We start from the raw sequence: 19621 nt of genomic DNA, 5'->3' as shown, positions 1-19621 counted from the left end.
CTTTCAGCGGTGTAAAGCTATATAACACGTCACTGATGACTTTCCCTTGAAACATTTCTTCACCTGTTTTCTAGCCATCGCATGCCTGGTACCGTATTTCCTTGGTTGCCCGATACCGTACTGGTTCTTAAGAATTTTTTTAAAGCTTTTATTTTGAAATAAATTTATATTTAGAGAAAAGTTGCAGGAATCATACACAGAACTTCCATATACCCTTCACCCAGATTCACCAAATAACTGCTAACATTTTGCCACAATTTATCACTTTCTGGCTCAGTCATTTATTTTCTCCCCTGAACATTGTGAGAATAGATTTGAGCCCTCAGGCCCCTTGACTCCTTTACGTCTCTGTGTTATTTCTTCAGAAGTAGGACATCATTTAAAAAAACTGTAGAATTGGAGTTCCCGTTGTGGCGCAGTGGTTAACGAACCCGACTAGGAACCATGAGGTTGCAGGTTCGATCCCTGCCCTTGCTCAGTGGGTTGACGATCTGGCGTTGCCGTGAGCTGTGAGTGAGGTTGCAGACGCGGCTCGGATCCAGCATTGCTGTCGCTCTGGCGTAGGCCCGCGGCTACAGCTCTGATTTGACCCCTAGCCTGGGAACCTCCATATGCCGCAAGAGCGGGCCAAGAAAATGGCAAAAGACGAAAAAACAAAACAAAACAAAAAAAACTGTAGAATCAAATTCAGAAAATGTAACATTGATGCAATACTATCATGTATTCTACATGATTAGAATTAATCAAATTTTACCAATAATATCCTCTATAAAATTTTCTTTTTTTATAGTCTGGGATTCAATCCAGGAGCATGACTACATTTACCAATTATGTCACCTTTAATCTGGAGTTCCTCAGACTATATTTATCTTCCACGACATTGACTTCTGGAAGAATACCGGACAATTATTTTATAGAATGAGTCTTCCTTGTGATTAGATTTAGGTTTGCATGTTTGGTAGGAATGCCACACGAATGACACTGTGTCCGCTTTAGTACATCTCATCAGGAGGCACAGTTTTGGCTTGACCCATTAGTGATATTATCTCTGATCATTTGATTAGAGTGATGCGCTCTGGTTCCTCCTTGTAAAGTTACTACTTCTCCATATACAAATAATATGTGATTAATTACTTTGAGGAGATACTTTGAGGCTCTGTATATATTCTGCTCCTCATTAACTTATAACCTCTAGTCTAAGCATCTGCTGATGATTCCTGCATTAATCAATTATTACAATCCTGGTTGCAAAACAGTGACTTTCTAGCCTCAGCTGCACCTGTTGGTATTCTACCCATTGTAAGGCAAAGCTTCCTTTTCCCCATTTATCGGGGAAATATTTTGTTATATCAGTATGGATTCATGGATTCATATTAAGTAGGTGGATTCAGTAGGTATATTCAATCCATTGCTTTCATAATTTGTGTGGATGCTCCAATTGTTCCATTTTTTTGAGTCCTTTTCAGTTAGAATTTTTATTTATTTCTTGCCCTGTGAATACTGGGATAACTGAGGGTTTGTCCACAATTCTGGTTCCTTTCCTAGGTACTAATTCTGGGTAGTTTCATCTAATCCAATAGTTTAATAATCATCTTTATATTGAAGACCCAAAATTTATATCGTTAGTCCTAGATTTGTATTTCCAATAGTCTCCTTTACCCACTGTAGTTTACAAGGCAGGTCAAATTTAAACCACTCTCTGTACATTCACCTCCCCTTCAGAATATCCCATCTCAATGAAGTACAATTCCCTTGAACCAGCAACCAAGCAAAAATTCTTGGAGTTATCTCTTTAAAAAAAAAAAAGAATTACCCTCAATTTACAATGTTATGCCAATTTCTACTGTACAGCATAGTGACCCAGACACACACACACACACACACACACACACACATATATGCACACATACACACATTCTTTTTCTCATACTATCTTCTATCATGTTCTATCCATCCCAAGAGATTGCAAAAGTTCTCTTTTGCTCACATCCCTCATCTAATCTGTCAGCAAATCCTATAGCCTCCAACTTTGTAATTATCCAGTTTCTGGCTGTTTTGCATCACTTTCACTGCTACCATACAAGTCCAAGTGATCATTATTCATCACTTAGATTATTGCAATAGGCTCCTCCTGACTGTTCTCCATGCTGCAACTTGCATCTGCTTTCCATGATCTATTCTCCTATCACCATCCAGAATGATTCTCTAAAAGCATATGTCATGACATTCTTCTGCTCAAAAGCTTCTAACCATTTAAATTAACATTCAAAAACCTAATCATGGCCCCTAAGATGCTGCCTAATCTTGCTGGTCGGACTTCATCTCTACGTCTGTCTGACTTCATCTCTACTCCTTAGTACATTTCATCCAATCACATTTTCTTGCTCTTCCTCTACCTTCTAAGCCTGCTCCTCCTTCAGGACTTTTGCATGTGTTGGTCCATCAATCTAGTTTTCTCTTCTTAGCCTCAGGTCTCCACTGTAACATCACCTCCTCAGAGGACCTTTTGCTGATAAACCCTCAAGAATAGCACATGTGTGCCCTTTTTTATAGCACATTTCACCACATGATATATTTGATCATTATTTAAATGTCTACCTTTCACACTGGAAAGTAAACTCTGGAAGCAGAGATTTATCTTTATTACTCAATGCTTTGTTTTCCTGTGTACTGAAGAGTGATACATAGTGGAAAACTAATACATATTTGTTGAATGAATGAAACAGGTTGATGGAATTATGCAGCCTCCTCTGGAGACAGCCTTACTAATAAGTCCAAAATTCCTAGTGTTTGCTGGTGCCAAGTTTTCTCTACGTGGGATAGACTTGGGTGACTCTACCAAAATGATTCTTCTTCTGTACTTCTCTATTTTTTTTTTTTGTCTTTTTAGGGCTGCCCACACAGCATATGGAGGTTCACAGGCTAGGGGTCGAATTGGAGCTGTAGCTGCTGGCCTATGCCACAGGCACAGCAATGCAGGGTCCCAGCTGCATCTGCGACCTGCACCACAACTCACTGCAATGCCGGATACTTAACCCACTGAGTGAGGCCAAGGATGGAACCTTCGGTACTTCTCTTGTTTACGGATGCCCACCCCACTTCCTGAATGTATGGTACAATATTTTCCTGGACTTGCCAGTAGAGTTTGTCAAGTTAGGTTTTTGTCTTGCTGGCCTGGGGTCATTTGGCCTATAAAATGATTTTGCTTGTCTGTGCTCTGATATATCATGCTCTCACATTTTAACTCTTAAAAGCCAATCATGATACCTCTTTCCCAAGTTTTTGGTGATACCACTTCTTGTTCTCAAAGTCACAGTTGTTCCCTGAGAACTCTACTCATAGAATCGTCTATCACCTAGAGGAACTTGTCCGATGTTCCTTACACACAATACCAGTTCTGGTTTGGAATATGTTAGGCTTTGTTAAATACTATCTGATACAGCCTTATCATATTCTGATACAAAATGTCATTCTTCATCTTGGGGGTTATGACATGTGAAAGCAGGCTCATGTACATTCTTGGTTATAAAGTCAGTTTCTTTCAACATAGATGGTACAATTACTTGCCTGTTATTTCAGTGTCACATGTCAAATGTTACAATTTACAGTATCTATACGGTATCTCTATCAGATGCATTCATGTTCACATGTAAGCCTCTAAGAACCTTGCAGAAAAGAGTAAACATTTCCACTTTATAGACAAAGAAATGGATGTTTGATAAATATAACTTTCCCAAGATCATTAGAATATGACTACAAATAAAAGAGCTATCTATATTCAAACCCCCAAATTATCAAGTTCCAAAGCCTATTCTATTGTATTATGTCCTGGCTTATTGTGACTCTCCAGCCTACTTAGTGACTACTCTTGGCGTAAAGGTGCTTTCTTTTGAGTGTCTACAGCAAGTGTCTATGGATCTTAGTTAGGTTTGGCTGAAGCACTTTACATTCTAAGCCAAGCAAAGTGTATAATATATATAAGCTTTAACTTTTACCTCCTTCTGCTCTTGTTTGTGATGGAATGCTTTGGGCAGTCGTTCTCAACTGGGAGCAATTTTGTTTCTTGAGGGATATTTAGCAATATTTAGACATTTTTGGTTTTCACGACTGTGGAAGTACTACTAGCATCTACTAGGTAGAAGACAAAGATGAAGCTAAACATCCTACTATGCACAAAACAACCCTATCCAACCAAGAATTATCTGGCCCCATATACTGAGGTTGAGAAACTTTCATCTTGGGCAACCACGGTAACTCAAAAAGCCCAGATATTAATGATAGATAGGATTGAAGTCCAGATTCCTTCATTTACTAGTATCCCTAACTATGAATTATATATCCCCAAAACAGGAATAATAATATGTAGCTCATATAGAGTATTGTGTGGTTTAAATGAGATAATATTATACAAATATCACCCACCCTGGGGGTAAATGGTATAGTTTACTCACTGTCGTGCAATGGCCTCTAAATTAGGGTTAGGGTTAAAAGAATTAAAGGAAATTGAGCCTTTTGGTCTCACCATTCCCTTTGGACTATCTCTTTGTTTAGTTTTCATGAAACTCTAAATTTGCTTAGAACACTTGCCTGACCCATGGCAAACGCGATATAGATATCGGCTAGTGCTATTATTACCTGTTGTACTTTTTACCTCTATGCCAGACAAGGGTGCATTTCCTAATTTTTTCCCTGAGGTATACACCCTAGTCCTGCCTCCTCAAAATCTTCTTCCATCTACACAAATTTTGAATTTTGATGGTTAGTATGCATACTCCTTCTTCTTTTATACCACACCATGTCTGCTCTGAAAATTGAGCATCTGTGATCACTTTACACTTTTCCTGATCCTTTCTGTGAACTAGCAGATTGATTTTTAAGCTTATCCTGTTGACATTTTCGGTTCCTGGGAAGTAAGACGTTTGTTTTGCTCTAAGCTCTGTCCCTGTGGATAACTCTACCCTGATGGCACCCATCTTTTAGGGATTTCGACAATCCCCCAAATAAACCCAAATCCATCTGCTAAAGGACCTGAAAAGAGTCAGAAGTGTGATGAAAGGAAATTGAGCCTTTTGGTCTCACCAGCCCCTCTGGATTTTCTTTTTGTTTGGTTTTCATGAAACTTTAAATTTGCCAGGGAACAAATACTGCTTCCTGCAGGTTAATGCACGTGTTCTCAGTAACATGAGAAAGAAGGGATAAGATACTAGATAGAGAAGGTTATGACTGGAGAATGCAGGAGGATGAGTTACAGTGAAGGAGAAAAGATATTTCAGCCCAACAGATTTTTAAAACTTTTCCCCACTATGAGGTGTATTTAATATGTGGGGAGTCACATTTTCTGTGTGGGAAGGCAATTTAGTAGACATCAAGGCAAAGCATAAAGATGGGTAGGGAGTAAATAAAACAATAATTCTTTCTATAGAGCACATTTATCAATAAAGAAGATGTCTGATCACTTCCAAATGATCAGAACTCACAGTGAAGTTTAACAAGATGATAAGGTTTGAAATTAATAGGTAAAGTCAAAAGGACTATTTATATTTTAATATATTAAGAACATAAAATTTTAAAATCACCAATTAAAATTACAACAGAAAGTGATACTGAATTTAGTAGCAACAAAACTTATAATATACCTAGGAAAATATCTACAAAATATATAAGCTCTCTACTCATCTTTGAGGGCTGTCTTGACAAAACAGCATAAACTGAGTGGCTTAAACCAAGAGAAATGCATTGTCTCACAGATCTGGAGACTAGAGGTCTGAAATTAAAGTGTGGGCAGGGCCATGCTCTCTTTAAACCCTCTAAAGGAGCATCCTTCCTTGTCTCTTCCAGTTTCTGGTAGCCCCAGAGGCTCCTTGGTCTATAGACATATAGCTCCAACCTCTGCCTCCATCTTCATGTGGTTCGTTCCCTGCATGTCTGTGTCTTCACACAGTCCCTGGTCATCTTCTTATAAGTACAACATTCAGATTAGACCAGGCCCTGGACTCTATTCTATTATGACCTCCTCTTGACTAATTATATCTGTGAGAGGCGTATTTCCAAATAAGGTCACCTTCTGGGTAGTGGGTGACCGTCAACATATCTTTTGGAGGACACAACTCAATGTACAAAACCCCCAAATTTAAACTATTATTTAAGGGCATAGAAGACCTGTATCATTGGCCAAAAGATGGCAGTCAGGAGCAACCTGTCTTCAACCTGACCTGTGGTCAATTCAACAGAGTACTTGGCTCAGTGGGGAGGACAGCATGCCATGGGGACCAGTGGGCATCTCAGGAAGAGGAAGGTGTGTGGGGGGGAGGCTTCTGACAGGACTTGGGCTTGTGTGGATAATTGGAGAAGAGCTTAAGGAAGAAAAAGAGATTGCTCTGGACTGGATGATGTGAGAAAGCAAAGGTAAATGCACAAGGACTGCAGGTTACTGGAAATTTTAGCAGTTCTATAAAAGGTGTGAGGAAGAGAGTGGAGCTAAGACCCATGTTAGCCGGGAATGGGGTATTTGGTCATCTTTGTGGCTTGCATGGTGCTCTTGTTTTTATCTGTGTCCTTAGGTCACGGCCTTGTTTTGGTCTTACTCCATCACAATCTAGTGACCTTCTCTGATGGGTTCTGTGACATTACATTTACCAGCATCTAGCTGTCACTTGCCAGTTAATAGCTTACAGCTATTAAGGATACTTTCTTCTATCTTATGTGAATTTGTGATGTGATTTATCATGGTTATGAATGAGAATACTACAAAGATGTCGATTCCACCCAAAATAAATGATAAAATCACTTTGCAGAATAAAATGATGTAGTAAGGACTACAGCAAATTTGAAAGTGCTCCCAGCTAAAGGCATTAAACAGGCAATTCTATTTTCTGTGAAACAGTGCTGGTTCATATCTATTGTCCCAACTTCCAATCTTGTAAGCATGTTCCCCAGATTTTTCATTTTTAGCAAAGTATTCACTTTAATAATTACATTAAAAATAAGCCAGACTGGGAGTCCCCTCTTGGCTCAGCAGGTTAAGGATCCAGTGTTGTCACTGCTGTGGTTCTGGTTACAGCTGTGGTGCAGGTTTGATTCCCCAGCCCCAAAACTTTGACATACCATGGGTGCGTGTGGCCAAAATAAATAATTAAACAAGCCAGACTTAGTAACACTACTCTGAGGAGGTCCAGTTTCTATCACAGTTTTCATCTAGTAGTATGTGGCCTACATGTTCTGTGAATAGTTTTCATGCAAAACGAACTGAATTCAGGAAATCAGTTTTCAATAACCCATCTTCCTTGTCCCAAACCCCTTCAGAATTAATACAACTTATGCTTTCCATTAAAGAACAACATACAGAGTAATCACTGTTAAGACAAAGTGTGTACCCACAATTGCAGCTAGAGACAGCAAACTTCTTTTGACCTCCAGTTATAGTGGGAATGTACTTGTTGAGGGTTTTTGTTTGTTTGCTTGTTTGTTTGTTTTTTGCTGTCCTGTGGCAGCATATGGAGTTCCCTGGCCAGGGATCATATCCAAGCCACAGTTGTGACCTTTTGTGACATTTGTGGCAATGCGGGATCCTTAACCCACTGTGCTGGGCTGGGATCAAGCCTGCATCTCAGGACTCCAGAACTGCTGCTGATCCCATTGTGCCACAGCAGGAACTTCTGAGCATATGCTTATTTACTAAAGACTGTCATCAAGATGGAAACTCTTACCTACCATTAGTCTTTGGAATAGAAATGTAAATTCAATTAATTAATTTTAGCAATATCCTAACTTTTAGTTGTATTTTCACTGGCTTTACTGAGAAATGACTGACAATCTGTAATATATTTAAGAGTAAGACATGATGTTTTGTTATACAGAAATGCCTTGGAGATAATGTGGGCTTGGTTCACCATGAAGGGAATCACACAAAATTTTGGGTTTCTCAGTTCACGTAAAGGTTAGAGTTACACAATATTGTAGTATATTAGGTATGCAATAGCATTATGTCTAAAACAACAATTACATATCTTAATTTACAAATACTTCATCGGAGATCCCGTCATGGCTCAGTGGTTAATGAATCCAACTAGAACCATGAGGTTTCCAGTTCGATATCTGGCCTCGCTCAGTGGGTTAAGGGTCTGGTGTTGCCATGAGCTGTGGTGTAGGCTGCAGACACAGCTTGGATCCCAAGTTGCTGTGGCTGTGGCGTAGGCCGGCGGCTACAGCTCCAATTAGACCCCTAGCCTGGGAACCTCTATATGCCGCAGGAGCGGCCCTAGAAAAGACAAAATAAAAAATAAAATAAATAAAAATAAAAATAAATACTTCATTGCTAAAAATGCTAACCATCATTGAGCCTTCAGCAAGTTGTAATCTTTTTTGCTGGTGGAAGATCTTGCCTTCATGTTGGTGGTGTTGACTGATCGGGGCAATGGTAGCTAAAGGCTAAGGTGGCTGCCTCAGTTGACTTTTCCTTTCATGAAGGATTTCTCTGCAGCATGTGATGCTATTTGACAGCATTTTACCCACAGTTGAACTTCTTTCCAAATTGGTGTCAGTCCTCTCAAGCCCTGACACTACTTCATCGACCAAGTTCAATGTAATATTCTATGCCTTTGTTGTCATTTCAACAGTCTTCACAGCATCTTCATCAAGAGCAGATTCCATCTCAAGGAACCACCTTCTTCACTCATCCATAAGAAGCAGCTTCTCATCACATCCAGCTCATTATCTCTTGCTATTTCCACTCCGTCTCCAGTTACTTCCTCCACTGAAATTCTGAACCCCTCAAAGTCATCCATGATAGTTGGAATCAACTTCTTTCAAATTCCTGTTAATGCTGATATTTTGACCCTTCCCAGGAATCACAAATGTTCTTAATATCATCTAGAATGATTAATCTTTTCCAGAAAATTTTCAATTTTCCCAGATTCATCAAAAGAATCTCTATCCATAGCAGCTATAGCCTTACAAAATGAACTTCTTAAATAATAAGACTTAAAAGTCTAAATTACTCCTTGATCCATGGGCTGGAGATGGATGCTGTGTAGGCAGGCATACAAGCAACACTGATTTCATCGTACATCTCCATAAGAGCTCTTGAGTGACTGGGTGCATTTCCAAGGAGGAGGAATATTTTGAAAGGAATTGTTTTGTTCTGAGCAGTAGGTCTCAGCATTGGGCTTAAAATATTCAGTAAGCCATGTTGCAAACAGATGTGCTGTCATTCAGGCTTTGTTGTTCTATTTATAGAGCAGAGGTAGAGTAGTTTTAGTGTAATTCTTAAAGACCCTAAGATTTTTGGAATGGTTGATGAGCACTGGCTTCAACTTGAAAATACCAGCTGTATTAGACAAGAGAGTTGGCCTGTTCTTTGAAGCTTTGAAGCCAAGCATTGACTTCTCCTCCCTAGCTATGAAAATTCTACTTGACACCTTCTTCCAATAAAAGGTTATTTCATCTGCATTGAAAATCTGTTGCTAAGGAGTTCCCTGGTGGCTCAGTGGGTTAAGGATCTGACATTGTTACCACTGTAGCTCAGGTTGCTGTGGTAGCACTGGTTTGATCCCTGGCCCCTAATCAAATCTTTGTGGGCACAGCCAAAACGAAAAAAAAAGAAAAGAAAAGAAAATCTCTTATTTAATGCAGCCTTCATCATTTTTTAATTTTTTAGCTAGATCTTGATAATTTGCTGCAGCTTCAACATCAGCACTTGCTGCTTCACCTGCACTTTCATGTTATGGAGTTGGTTTCCTTCCTTAATCCTCGTGAACCAATCTCTGCTTGGTTTTGACTTTTCTTCTGAAGCTTCCTCATCTCTCTCAGCCTTCACAGAACTGAAGAGTTAAGGCCTTGCTCTGGATTAGATTTTGGCTTAAGGGGATGTTGTGGCTGGTTTGATCTTATACCCAGGACACTAAATCTTTCTCCAAATCAGCAAAAGTCTATTTTGCTTTCTTATCATTTGTGTGTTCACTGGGGTAGCACTTTTAATTTCCTTCAAGAACTTTTCAAGCTAGCTAACTGCATAGCTCAAGAGGCTTAGCTTTTGGCCTCTTTTGGCTTTCCACATGCCCTCCTCAGTAAACTTAATCATTTCTAGCTTTTAATTTAAAGTGAGAGATGCATGACTTTCCCTTTCATGTCAACAACTTAGAGACCATTGTAGGGTTATTAATTGGTCTAATTTCAATATTTTTTTGTCACAAGGAATAAGGAGAGGGAGAGAGACAGGGGGACAGTCAGTTGGTGGAACACACAATATCAATTAAGTTCACCAACTTACATGGGCAAGGTTTGCGGCACCTCAAAACGGTTACAAAAGTAACATCAAAGACAACTGATCACAAATAGTCATCACAAATATAATAACTGTGAAAAAATGTGAGACAGACACAAAGTGAGCAAAAAGTGTTGAAAAAATGGTGTCTATAGATTTGCTCCATGCACTCGGGGTTGTAGCAAATCTTCAATTTGACAAGGTCTCTGCCTCTAGGGAACTCATTGTCTAAAGAGGGAGATAATACAGGCTCAGGATAGTGCTAAGGAATGGTTCTGAGCCCATACTGGAAATAAGAAAAGGCTTCTTTGAGAAGGAAGAAGCTTCTTCTTTCAGGAAATCAGAAAAGGCTTCTTATATACAAACAACTTATACAACTTAACAGCAAAAAAAACAACAACCCAATGGAAAAATGGGCAAAAGACCTGAATAGACATTTCTCCAAAGAAGATATACAGATGGCCAACAGGCACATAAGAAAATGCTCAACATCACTAATTATGACAGAAATGCAAAGCTAAACTACTATGAGGTACCCCCTCACACCAGTCAGAATGGCCATCATTAACAAGTCAACAAATAACAAATGCTGGAGAGGGTATGGAGAAGAGGGTACTCTCCTGCACTATTAGTGGGAATGTAAATTGGTACAATCACTATGGAAAACAATAAGGATGTACCACAGAAAACTAAATACAGAACTACCATATGACCCAGCAACCCCACTTTTAGGCAAAACTTTCCTTGAAAAAGACACACGCACCCATATGTTCAGTGTAGCACTATTCACAATAGCCAAGACATGGAAACAACCTAAATGTTCATCAACAGATGAATGGATTAAGAAGATGTGGTATATATACACAATGGAATACTACTCAGCCACAAAAAGAATAAAATAATGCCATTTGCAGCAACATGGTTGGAACTAGACTTGCCTACCAAGTGAAGTAAGTCAGAAAGAGGAAGACAAATACCATATGATATCACTTACATCTGGAATATAATATATGGCACAAATGAAACTTTCCACAGAAAAGAAACTCACAGACTTGGAGAACAGACTTGTGGTTGCCAAGGGGGAGGGGGAGGGAGTGGATGGACTAGGAGTCTGGGTTTAACAGATGCAAACTATTGCATTTGGAGTAGGTAAGCAATGAGATCCTGCTGAATAGCCCAGGGAACTCTATCTAGTCACATATTATAGAACATGATAGAGGATAATGTGAGAAAAAAATGTATATATAGGTCACTTTTCTGTGCAGTAGAAATTGACAGAACACTGTAAACCAACTATAATGGAATAAATGAAAATATTTTTTTAAAAATGCAGTATCTGAGCAGTGTATTAAAACTATGTATGCCTGTACATTAACATTACAAAAGGGTTCCCACAACCAAATGGACATGTGTTTGATGGTGCTGCCCCTACCACCATGGGATATACCAGACAGTTGTGCTGCTGCCCCTCTCCTGGCTCACACGATGCAGAGGACTCCCAGACTTTGAGTTGGTGGGGTCAGTAGGACACATAGCAAATTACAGATTAGGTGGATGTGAAATATTCAGAAGACATGGAGGCTAAGCAGTCAGTCATCAAACACAGAGGATAATCTAACTGGTCTCATTCGGTAGCTTCATAATTTACATTTACTTGGGTAACTTTTTTTCTCTTTTTCCACTTATTTATTCAATCACTTGTTTGTATATTATGGAGTAATTGTTTTCATTTTGTTTCTGCTTTTGTTTTTTGTTTTAAAATCCAGAGTGTTTCTAAAGTTCACTCTAGCACTTAGAAAATTTCTTTTAAAAAATTACACTTTGATGATTTGTAACTTCTCAGAAGGTGAGACTCCTAGGTCTCATTATCTGAAACATATTTACTTCTTTGTCCAAGCCTAGTATAGGTATAAAGCAGTTTCCAAATCATTAACCCATGTCTTTTACAGTAACATTTTAATTTTGCAACACTTTCTAGTAGCCATGAACTCAAGAAAATGCCGCCTACATTTAATTAAAACTTAAGAACTAAATTTATTTCTTAAAAATATTAATAATAAAATTTTCAGTGGTTATTTTAAGAAGACTGTGCCCAAAGATGGTGATTTAAAATGCAGAGATTCAGAAGATGCCTTTAAGTATAATTCTGTAAAGTATGGCATTAGTTTAGATTAATTACTAAATGGATTTTTGCTTATTTTCAATTTCAAGTTTTCTTTTTATAATTTCCAAGTTGATTAATGTACTAACTCTATGAGCAGAGAAGATAATTACACAAACCATATTAATATCATTGGATCCTAAAAAATAAGTATCATTTAAGATAAGTCTAATAATGATATAAATTTTTTCATATATTTCATGGCATTAAACTAAAAGCTTTTGGAATTCCATTCTTTGAAATGCGAGAAATCTGATATTTTTATAAATGCTTTTGTAAATTCAGTTTAAAGTTTTAACAAAAATACAATATTTGTTTTTGCATGCTAGTATCAATACAAATTTTGTTAGGAATGGGACTCTGGTAAAACGATGTTCTTACAAAATTAAGAAACCTTTGGGGGCAAAAATGTTCTCAGAATTGGTTGTAGCTGCATACAAACATAACTGCATGCAAACAAGCTCAGTACTCTAAAATAGAAATGGCATTTGCTAAATATCATACATAACACACATGCATTTGTAACTATAGTTAGAATAAATACACTACAAAGTTTGCAGGATAAAGATGACATTGAAAATGAAGCAATCCTTCTACATAGCATATGTAGTCTCTCTCTTTTCTCCTCATCATCCATTCAATTTCAGAAATATTTTTTCTGTAAACTATTTTACAAACTCTGAGTCCTCTAGATTTGGGGTTTTATTTTCTTCAGAATGGAAAAATCTTTACTAAAAAATAATCAATAAAGGGAGTCGTCAAAATGTCATTTTTAAAGAATTTATTGCATCGCAACTATTGAAAAACAATACTAGCAAACAGGAAGACACTGGCATTTATCTATTAAAAGCGAGTGGAAGTGAACAAATTAAACAATAGTACCTTAAATGGAATATAAGATTTAATTTTAAAATTCTAAAATTTTACTTTGGAGTATCTTGACTGGCAGGAACACAAAATATTACTGGAGTTTTAATATTTAATTGGATGTGATGATATTCAGTGGAATTGAAATTTGCACAATCTAAAGTTAATAAAATATTCAAAACTCATACTGAGAACATAGTTTTTTTTCATGTTAAAAATATAAAGAATGGTCTCTAAGTAGAGGCTACAGGTGAATATCTGTTGTTGACCTAAAATAAAGAGACTGCTAAATGTTACTCCGGCAAAGATGGTTTTATTCAGAATCAGCAGAAAACTGCAACCATGGGGTTGGGGTCTGCAACCATGGCGAGCCATAGGCAAGTCCTCTCAAGGGAAGAACACTTTTACAGAGGGAAGCAGGGAGTTGGGAGGGCTGCCATAAACAAAGAGTCCATGGCTCTTTTTTTTTTTTCTTTGGTCTTTTTGCCTTTTCTAGGACTGCACCCACAGCACATGGAGGTTCCCAGGCTAGGGGTCTAATCAGAGCTATAGCCTCTGGCCTATGTCAGAGCCACAGCAATGACGGATCCCAGCTGTGTCTGCAACCTACACCACAGCTCACAGCAATGCCGGATCCTTAACCCACTGAGCAAGGACAGGGATTGAGTCTCATGGTTCCTAGTCGGATTCGTTAACCACTGAGCCATGATGGGAACTCTGAGTCCATGGCTTTTTATTGGAGAGTCCTTGACAGGAAAGAAGAGGTGTCCTTTCCCTTCCTGTTGGGCTGTGCTATTGTCATAGGGTGTGAGAACGCCCCCTCTGGCCTCCTGACTCTATGTAATTGAGATTTCCCTTTTTTACACTCTGATAAGATATAGATAAAACATACATATATATACACACACACATAAATATACATATATGTACATATACACACACATCTACATGCCTTAATATACCAAAACATCTTTTTTCTTGGTTATTTGAACATTAAAAATAAGATAAGCAGTATGTTTATTCTTGGCATTAATTTGCATTTTAAAATCACATATTTTAATGAATTACATAGCTATAGCTCCTTAATACAATGTCACTGGTATTTTTCTCAAATATGGTCTCATTTTTGTTTTTTCATAAAATTGCCTGCAGAATTCTTTTAAAAATTGCATTTTATGTTTAACAGATTTAAAACTGACACCTTCCATTGAATGTTCTCCATAGATTATACTATTTGGACTTGAGAAAATACTCTCTTTATGTGCCAAGGTAAGCTCAGAGCGAATTCTGCTAAATGGAGAATTTTCTCAATTGTAATTTTTTTTGTGTTGATGTGTGTGTGTGTGTGTATACACACATCATCAGGAACACAAGTAAATGCTGCAAAATACTAGCAAAACGGAAAAAAGCACTAAGGATGACTGAGTTTTCTGGGAGAGATTTTAAAGTACCTCTAGAACTGGTTGCAGAGCAGACTGGCTAAACTTTGGGTGGACAAGGAAGAAATGAGAGAGTGCCACGAACTAGGTCAAGGGAGATGGCTTCCTTGGGAGGTCAGTGGAATGGGCAATAAGGTGGAGATATACTGCAAGTAGCATAGAATGCAAGGGCAAAGATTTGAACTTCAGCTGAAGGTCTAGAAAATCACAGATGAGGGATTTCAGTGGGACGGTCATATGTTGCTGGATGGATTGGAGAAGGGGACATTCATATTTGAGAAAATCCTGAGACCTGTTAAGACTACAAGGGAACAGATAAGGTTCTAAACTAGCAGAATGAATAGAAGAGAAAAAAGAAAGGGACAAATCCAAGAAGCATTTTGAAAAAAGGAGAACTGCCAACTATTTTACATGAGAACCTTTTAAAAAACGTGATTTTTTTTGGTTATCTCCAAGCCTTTGCTTTAGCTAACCTGGGCATCAGGATTCAGCAAGGACTTTCTCTATAGATTTTACAGCCCAAAGAATAGAGCCAATATTTTATAATAATCGTAAATGGAGTACAAGCTATAAATTTTGAATCACTATGTTGTACATCTGAAACCAATATAATATTGTAAATCATCTCTACCTCAATAAAGGACTAAATTTGATAATTCAACATATGTAATTATGAACACTCTGTACTGATTTTTTTCTTTTTTATGAGAAACGTATGAGATTGATCAGAATTTCTTTTTGTAAGGCACAACCCATTAGAAGTACTACAAACAATCACGGTGACAGTATATATATGGTGTATGCATCTTAATTATTAATGATAAAATACAAATTCTCATCAACCCCCCCTAAAAAATACTCACTTTAACTTTATATATTCTCTTCAAAAGCGATATTGTGAAATCATTGATGAAGAAGCCAAGTGTGGAAGCCAAAAAGTGGAGGGAAATAAAAACAACAACACAGAATATGCCGAACAATTACTTAATAAAAACAATATGCTTTTTCTGGGGAAAAAAATTCTGAAATAATATATTGTATTAACATAACTGTCTAGTCATAAGATGTATACTAGGAGGTTCACTTTATGAAAATCATGACAAACACACAAAATAAAATTTCTAGAAAGGGAAGTTTTTGTGTTTCAATAAAATGTTCCTCAAGTGCTATTAGTCCTTCAAAGAGTTTAAGAGTTTAACAGGCCTTGTTGAAATGCCAATAAAGCAATACATGAAGCTATTAGGATCCGTTAACACCTTGAACCAATGCGATTGAGCAAATTAGCTAACCTATGCCAAAGGGTAAGGAAAACTTGGATGGAGCAAGGAGAGCAGGAGAATTTTTTTGCATGAGAACAGAAGTTACTAGAGAAGGTCAGAAGAAGCATCCATCAAATGGGGTGGGTATAGCTTCTTTGATGTTGCCTAGTTTGGGCCTGCCCTATGAATCCTTATTTCTGGGTTTTTAATACCCTCTCACTTTGTCTTCTGGGAAGATGATATCACATAGGATCAAGAAGACTGGACTGGGAATTTGAAGATAGCATGCCAATCCCAGTTCAGGCACTAAATTGCTGGATGACCTCACTTAACCACCCACTTCAGCTTTTACTTTTGTAAAATAAAGGTCTTAGCCTACACAAAAAAATGCCTGCTCCAGCTACTCAATCCTATGAAATAGCTACTCACGTTGTAATTTTCATAGTTTTTTTTTTTTTCACAGTTGGTATTTTTCTTTTAGCATAAGGGAGTTTTATAAATAAACTTACATTTTTATCAAGAAAAACACCTATTTGAGATTCTGAAGCACTGATGATGTTTCAAAGACAAATATCTTCAGACTCCTTTACAGATTAGCCAGGTATCTTGGTTTATGATGAAAATCTATAATACCTACCTTTGCAATGAGGCAATATCAGTTTTTTTACGATCATATTTCACTTATTACAATGTTCCATTAGTCATCTAACTATATGAGAGATTTTACTTCCAGACTAACCATTACATCACCACTGAAACTGTATCAAATTTACAAATAGTTTAGTGTTTAATAATACATGTTGTCAAAATACAGAAAGATTAAATTGATAAATCTCTTTCTATTGCATCCTCTTCATTTTTGTGGCTTATAAGCAACTGTCAAGGCTCTGGAGTTTCATAGAATTATCATCCTGCTATCAAAAATAAAGTTACCTTTCTGATGTCCTTGGCTTCTCTTCCGTACAGAATTACTTACAGGAATACTTATTTAGGATATCTAATATGCTTTCAACCAAGATGAAACTGGTTATATGCAGAGGGAAAGAGAAAGTGGGATTATCTGGGACAATGTGACATACCAGGAGATCTGATATATGGGATTTATGCTTATGGAGTACATCAGAAGTCTCCATTATGAAAACTGCATCTTAACTTTTAAATACATTTATTTTGGTAGAGGCTTTATTGAGTAAAATTATTTAGTTAAGACAGAGGGATAATGGGAACGAAGGAAGGAAAGAAGAGACAGAGGGAAAAAAGTATGGGTCAGTAGAAGATGACAGGACAACGCCAGCTATATTAATCAGAAAGAGATTAGTAAGGATATAGACAACTAAGAAAAAGGTTGGGATGACAGCAAGAAACAGCTTGCAGGAATTGTTCCATGAATCACCCTTGGTATCACCCCAGGAAATGGTGTACCAAAATTAGGAAACCTCTGAATCAGAAAACTACCCCACATCCACTGACCCAGGTCAGGATGCTGCCATGAGATATTCTAGTAGGGTTAAACGCTTTGTGCTCAACTTTTATCCCCACACAGTTCATTTCCAAAGTAAAATTTTGTATGGAGGAGGCTGAAAATACAGCTTGCATTATTACTGTTATGTTGTAAATGTATATTTTACAATGTGGAAATCTAGCAAAATGCACAGAGACATTTAAAAGCACCTAGAGGAATCAGAAAGAGAAGTCCAAAGTGGAATTTGTTTAATAACTCCCAAATTTGAAAGTTTTAAGCCTTCATTCCAGAAAGCATAGCAGTCTTTATTCTTTATTTATTTATTGTGTTCATCTTTCTAGGGCTGTACCTGTGGCATGTGGAGATTCCCAGGCTAGGGGTTGAATAGGAGCTGTAGCTGCTGGCCTACACCACAGCCACAGCAACACAGGATCCAAGCCGTGTCTGCGACCTACACGAAGCTCATGGCAACACTAGATCCTCAACCCACTGAGCAAGGCCAGGGTTTGATCCTGGGTCCTCAAGGATGCTAGTCAGATTTGTTTTCACTGAGACACTACAGGAACTCCAGAGGTAGCAGTCTTAAAGGGAACGTACCTAAGCTAGAACATTGGTTCAAAACTTTCAGAGCAAACGTATGCGCAACTATCATATGACCCTACAGTTCCACATCTAGTATGTATCCAAAGAGGCAAAAACCCTACTTGGAAAAGATATATGCACCTCTATGTTTACTGCAGCATTATTCATGGATGGGGTGGGTGGGTGGGTGTGTGTGTGTGTATGTGTCACATATATGCAATGAAATATTTCTCAGGCATAAAAAAAGGAGTGAAATCTGGCCTTTTGTAACAACATAGATGGATCTTCTAGAGGGTATTATAATAAGCAGAATAAATCAAACAAATACCATATGATTTCACTAGAGGTGGAATTGTAAGGTCACATGGTAGTCGTGTTTTTAATTTTTTGAGGGACTTCAATATTATTTCCATAGTGGCTACACTGATATACATCCCAACACTTTCAGGATATTCTCCACAATGATGGTTATTTGTTGTCTTTTTGATAATAGTCATTCTGTCAGGTGTAAGTTGATATCTCATTTTGGTCTTGATTTGCATTTCCCTGATAGTGGTATTGAGCATCTTGCCATGGCTGTCTATTTTTCTTCTTTGGAAAATGTCTATTCAAGTCCTCTGCTTGTTTAAAAACTTTGAGGGAGTTCCTGTCTTGGCTCAGCAGTAACGAAATGACTAGGATCCATGAGGATGCACATTAGATCCTTGGCCTTATTCAGTGGGTTAAGGGTCCAGCGTTGCTGTGAACAGCGTGTGCAGGTCACAGATGCATCTGGGATCCTGCATTGCTATGGCTGTGGTGTGGGCCGGCAGCTGTAGCCCAGATTGGATGACTAGCCTGGGAACTTCCATGTGCCATGGGTGCAGCCCTAAAAAGGAAAAAAAACCAAACTGATATTGTCTTTTTTTGATATTGAATTGTATGAGTTCCTTGCATATTTTGGATATTAATCCCTTATCAGATATATTATTTGCAACTATGTTCTCCCATTCAGTAAGTCACCTTTTCATTTTGGTGATGGTTTACTTTACTGAACAAAAGCTTTTAAGGTTTGATATAATCCCATTTATTATTCCTTTTGTTTCCCTTGCCATAAAAGACAGATCATAAAATACATTGCTAAAACCAGTGTCAAAGAGTTTACAGCCCATGTTTTACAGTTTGGGTCTCACACTGAAATCTTTAATCCACTCCAAGTTTCTTTTTGTATATGGTGTAGGAAGGTAGTCCACTTTCACTCTTTGGCATGTATCTGTTCAGCTTTTCCAATACCATGTGTCAAAGAAACTTTCTTTTCCCCATTTTTTATCTTTACTTCCTTTGTCATAGATTAATTAACTATATAAGAGTGGGTGTATTTCTAGGCTCTCTATTCTGTTCCATTGATTTTTATGCTTCTGTGCCAGTACCATATTGTTTTGACTACTGTGGCTTTGGTATAGTTTGGAATCATGGCTATGATACCTCCACCTTTGTTCTTCTTTCTCAAGGTTGGCGCTTCAAGGTCTTTTGTGGTTCCATACACATTTTATTTTTTTGTTCTAGTTCTGTGAAAATGTCATTGGTGTTGTGCTAGGGATTGAATTGAAT

General features: G+C 37.7%; 1 protein-coding gene across 1 annotated transcript in view; it reads right to left on the bottom strand.

The window, feature by feature from the left end:
* IQCM (IQ motif containing M) overlaps positions 1-19621 on the bottom strand; it is a 318127-nt gene that overhangs the window by 9824 nt on the left and 288682 nt on the right. The gene's annotated exons all lie outside the window — the stretch shown is intronic.

This window comes from Sus scrofa, chromosome 8 (assembly GCF_000003025.6).
Source record: "Sus scrofa isolate TJ Tabasco breed Duroc chromosome 8, Sscrofa11.1, whole genome shotgun sequence".
Classification (NCBI taxonomy): Eukaryota; Metazoa; Chordata; class Mammalia; order Artiodactyla; family Suidae; genus Sus; species Sus scrofa.
Note: the sequence above shows the minus strand (reverse complement) of the source record. Positions and strands in the feature narration are given on the sequence as shown.